The 5705-nt window shown below is 37.0% G+C and overlaps 1 long non-coding RNA gene across 1 annotated transcript; it reads right to left on the reverse strand.

Annotated features, from left to right (window-relative positions):
• Positions 1-4119: 4119 nt before the first annotated feature.
• On the reverse strand, positions 4120-5458 carry LOC145779378 (uncharacterized). The gene is made up of 3 exons (XR_014290549.1): positions 5286-5458; positions 4863-5000; positions 4120-4226 (listed from the first exon to the last, which is right to left on the reverse strand). It is a non-coding gene; the product is annotated as an uncharacterized LOC145779378 (long non-coding RNA).
• Between the last annotated feature and the right edge of the window lie 247 nt (positions 5459-5705).

Consider the following 5705-nt stretch of genomic DNA (forward strand, 5'->3'; position numbering starts at 1 on the left):
TGCTACTCTTACATATATTTGACGATGTGTGCGCCAAAAATTCAAACACAAGCGTAGAAGAAGTGTGGTAAGAAACAACCCCGCCATTGAAGTCCACTAAGTAGCCTTAGGGAGAGTGGTGATTTAAACAAATTTTTATAGCCTACTACTACTTATACTATAAATAACACTTTATATAAAGTCATTTTTCTGTGTTTTACGAGGGCGATCGCTCCCTCTCCGATAGATCCGCCACTGCCATTAAATAGGTAACTCCATGATATTACTTAAAATTTTGAATCACGAGACACCTACCTGAAATTAGCAATGTTTAATCTTTTTAAAGTTTCAGCTTTGAGTTACACTACTTGATGAATTTCTTGACTGACTGCTTTTTGAGTTTTTCTGAAAACTTTGATAGTATAACTACTTTTAGCGGACAAGCGGAACTTTTGTATTCTAAAAAGTAGTGGTAAAACCTAAGCTTTTTATTTATTTGCAATTGGAGGTCTGTTCAATTGTAAATCATAAGCTAAATCGCATTGAAAGACAAACCACTGAGACATCGCTACCTGTAGGTAATTGACGTAGTCGTAGAATCGGGACTTGCGGTTTTTCTGATGTGTCGTTCTATGGTTGTTATTATAGTTCATAAAGGTATCGTTCCCACAGGCAAACTCGTCAGAAGAGACCACGTCACAAATGCCATCAGCACTTACTACCTATAAAAAGGCAGCAAGCCGTCACTAAGTGACGACATTCCACGTATGTTTTGAAATTTTTCTTTTTTTGTGTCAAGTATTTATAGCATTTCGGTTAAAAATCATTTGCTTGGCATGTTCCTGCATATCGTAATGTCTCATGTGAACTTGTTAGAGTGTAAAACTTAAAAAATGGCTTCAAGAAGAAAATTGTGTAATTTGAATATTCTTTCATGTCCTCTAGACTAGAGACCTTAAACTATTAAACTCGAAAAATGCTTCTAATTTTCGCATATACCAGTGGTTTCCAATCCTATTTGATGCATTTCTCCATCTGCTTACGGTACCGTATGCTAAAGATTTTCATTCAATGAGTACAGGGGCGCCGGAAGCGGGGGGGCAGGGGGGCGGATGCCCCCCTGCCCTCAATTTTTCTGCAGATGGAGGGGCAGGGGGGCAATGGTGCCCTTTTGAAGTTATGTAAGCTACTACACATTTTGCAATATAACAATTTCTGCTATTCGCTTTTAGCCTATATATAATCTTTTATTTTTGCCTCAAAATAATACTTACGGCACAAAATTTTGCAACTGCAGCACAGTACAGGCCTTAAAACTCGTTTTTTTTTCGGCAGCCATCGTGGCCTACCGGGAGCTCTTTCTCGGCGGCCAAATCTCCGTGCTTGGAGGCCAAAATACAAAATAAGAATAACGATAGCACAAGTAAATAAAATTAAACTTGCAACAATGCTAAAATGATCACTTGGCGTTGTTGAAGTCTGGGCCTGGGCGACGTTCTACAATAGAATCGTTGCACCACGCAGTAACTGCTTTATCGAGATTGTAATCCAGTACTGCAGAACCATGTAACGACACTCGCACGAGTGTCTCCAATGTGGCTGATTTTAATGAAGTTCGCCACTCCCCTAGAATTCTTATTAGCAACGAAAAACAACGTTTGACCTATTGTGTTGACGATGACGCTAAGGTAATAAAATAAGTATTTCAATGATGTGAAAAACATTACTAAAAGAAGCATAATTTTTGCAAAATAACTTATGATCAAAACAATTTTCCCCTCGGATGTCAACTAACCTAGTTCTCCTTTTTAACAACGATTCAATGTCCGACAACATCGAACCGACATAAAAACGACAATATTGCCAGCCAATGTAAATTAGCAGTTCGGATTAAGATTTTGTTAAAATAAACGTCTGGAATTACAAACAAGACTTACAGCGCTGGTAATCGCCGATGGATATATTTCATCAATAACAAATATTCCCGCACAATGCAACAGCGGCGATTATGACCCGCTGACCTAATTTTGCGTCACTATTTGATACTACTGTACATATTTTCGACAGTTAATCCACGATCATTCTATTGCGAAATTAAATAATTGGCTAGAAGAGACCGGCGGCCAAACTTGGCCGATTGAGGAGGTAGCACCGGCGGTCATTCAAGCACTACTTAGCGGCCATGGCCGCAGGCTGCTTTAAGGCTTAACAGTAGGTTACATCATTATAACATAGCATGATGCCCTTCTTTGTGTACCGGACACTTGTAGGCTATCATTACTTAATAGCCTACATAGTGAGCTGATAGATTAGCATTATCGCTATATCTTAACATAAAACTTGAAAAAAAATTGGCCTTTTAATAAACAAAAGTGCCCTTTTTTGTAATCTTGCCCCCCCAGTCAAAAATCGTTCCGGCGCCCCTGAATGAGTATTCGATTAAAATAGACAGCATATCCGCCCCAATAGCTCAGTTAGTTAAGCGCCAGACTAAGAAATTGCAAGATCGTGCAGCGGTGGTTCGTCTCTTGAGGGTGTGCGCTTGAAAAACGCATTTTAAGAACTACTTTCCATTCTTCTTCTTGCTGATAAGTATGGGAGAGTTAATTTTAGTTTATACTTATTTATATGTGTAGCTGGTTTTAGTATATGTAGAGAAAAAAAATATATAAGCGCACAATACAAGCAATGAAAGTACCGTAGCTCAACAATGCATTCAATCCATTCTGGACTTTTTGCAATGCAAAGTTACGGGTCACCACATCAAGTAATAAAGATCTTGCAACGTCTGATGTGATGCACAACATGCATAAGCTGTTCAATCAGTTTTGAGTCATGGTGAATCGTAAACAATTCTTTACAAATTTATGTGCCCTAAAACTAAGTTCTTAACCCTTTAATGCACATTAAAGTTTGGGAATGAGTTTTTGCATGAATCTTACACTTCTAAAGTCCACTGGGGATACTTAAAGGAATTTAATTTTTTTTTTTTAATATGACACCACGATGTTTTAAAGGTAAATTTTTATTTTCGATGCATATTTTGAGTTTTTCTAAATCTCGCGTAGAAACGTATAAAACGAAGAACAATTGCAGATTTGCAGTGATTCCATTTGTATTGAGCACAAGTATGCTGCTAACTTAGTATCAATATTGAAAACATGCAAAATAGGTTGACGAAAATGGATTGCTAGATAAAAATGCGCAAACAAGCACTGGGGTAAGTATAATATACCAGAGATAAACAGAGAGTACTTCTAATGTCAGCTTGATGTCAGCAAAGCTTTTTTCTTGCATTTTAGCTACAGTAAATCTGCTCGCTGAAATTAAATGAGAATATCATGCATGAAGAGAACGGTCTTGGATTCACAATGGGAGGCAAAGATGGATGCAGCACATTCAGAATTATGCATGTTACTCATCCAAAACAAATCTAATAAAGTATTTTGTAAACAAGTTAAAAAAATTCAAACTAGAAAAACTAGTTGATAACATTACACATCAATAGCGTACACCCCAATATAATAACTATAGCTAGAAGTGTTCCTGAGGCAAAAGTGGCTAAACGTGTTAAATCGTTATTTGTGGTCAATTTCTTCATGCAAATGTTTAAACCAAAATACAGACTACGCAAAAACGAGGTCCAATTTTATGGTCATCTTGCTACAGAATAGATTTTTGTATCAGTTTAGTCCTTGGCGACGCAAATGTAACTCACACAAAAGCTAGATTACCAACATCCAAAATAGCACGTTGACTATTACTGTACCTTCGTAGAGACTTATGACTACAAAAAGTACTGAGACTATGGATATAGAAGACTGATATTGAAAGCACAGACTATTTGAGAGAAAGGTTAATTTGCTCTCCTCAAAAGAGTTATTAGTAGTTATTGTTTTGCACTACTGCAAATGAAGAGATTTTTTACCATTTTAACACCTAAACAGAATTATGTACAGCATAGTAAAAATAATTGCATACAATCGCCACGTTTTACTATTGCATATACTAACGACAACAGCATGGTCACAAATACAAAAAGCGTCGATTAGCCGCACAGTCCAAAAGCTAATTGGCATTAAAAAAATTCTTATCACATTGCATAATGGTCTGTAATGTTGTTTTTTGTTGTTGTTGAAAATTTCAAGCAGGCTCGCATTCCTTCAAGGTTTCATTGTCGGTGATGGTTGAGGTAGAGGAAGATGCAGAAGCCACAGAGGTTGTTGATATGGTCGAATCACTTTTTTCTGCATAAAAGAAAATATAGCAGTCTTACCTTATCACTAATTTACTTCTCTTATCTTTTGGATATTGTAGGTACATTTATCAGATCAAAATAATTCCATTAATAGCAGGTATCATTGTGTAAGGTTGTAAGAGATCATTGTATCACATTGTAAGGAGAGACAAACATTATGTCGGAAGAAGAATAAGACAATTGGAAATTGGTAAAAGAAAGCGAGAAAAGCCGAAAAAAAGATAGAGAACTTGTGTGGCAGAAGATATGGAAATAGTTGGAGTGAAGGAGGAAGATGCTGCCGACAGAGTGATGTGGAGGACTGCAATCTGCACAGGCGACCCCACTTGAAGTGGAAATAAAACCAGAAGAAGAAGATTGTGGTCACTGGTTATTGGCACTAATCAGGGGTACATTGTAGCTTACATCATGGAATAGCATGTGATAGATCTAAAAGTTTATTCTTTCGCAAATATAATGATTGTGTTTGGTTAAGATAAACAAAAGTCTTAGTAGCAAATCAACAAAAGCATGATTAGCCTACGTATATGTTCAACGGATTACAAGTAGCCTACAGTAGATGAAGGGAAGTGTAATTTGTTTTAGGCTGATGTTACTTGTTTAGCCTATATAAAACTGATCTCACCTAACACTCGGCGAGTTTTTTGTTGTCTTGGGACCGTTGCTCCTGGAATTACTGGCAGCCCTGAAGGTGGCGTCAATGATAAGGGAGATTGGCGACATTCAAGTAAAAATTGGCGATCATAAGTAATTCGTCTTGTTCCTGGCCAAAAAAACGTGGAATAGTTTGGTCGGTACTAGTACTTTTTTAAACGGCTGGATATTTTCTTTAACCACAACTAGTTTTTTAAAATCGTTTTAGACAGTAGGCTAAACGTTTCACTGTTATTTAACGATTCGAATAACGTGGCATATCCATTTATCCGAGTTGGAAATGTTGATCATCGTTGTTAAATTGGTTCTTACATCTACAGATGTTGAATCAATGCAAAAGAACAGTTTTTTGACTGGGGTTTGGCCTAAATGTAGGGTTATACACTAATCGCACCTCCAGGTGATAGCTTTGATTCTCCTGCGCTGCGAACACGCACCAGCTTTTCTTTGTCAAACCCTTTACTTTGTGGTCTTCTCACTCGCTTCGGAATAGGAACTGGAGCTGAAGATGTTCTTGCAAGTGGCGAACGTTGAGTAGGATAAAAGTTATTTTTGACTAAAAAACAATAATTAGTTGTTATTTAATTACTGATCTTACCACTGAGATGAATAGTTGGTAAAAATTTTAAATGAGTTCCTTAATTCACCTATACATTATTCTGCACAGCAGAAGCATTCAAATTTTTCTATTAAAGGGCTATAGCTATAGCCCTGCTGGCTATACCCGATCCATAAATTTTCTACCTAAGTCTCTTCACAAATTTATATCTACATTTCAAAAGCAAGCATGGTTGTTTTATGTTGTTTTCTACCA

This window comes from Aplidium turbinatum, chromosome 11 (genome assembly GCF_918807975.1).
Source record: "Aplidium turbinatum chromosome 11, kaAplTurb1.1, whole genome shotgun sequence".
Lineage (NCBI taxonomy): Eukaryota > Metazoa > Chordata > Ascidiacea > Aplousobranchia > Polyclinidae > Aplidium > Aplidium turbinatum.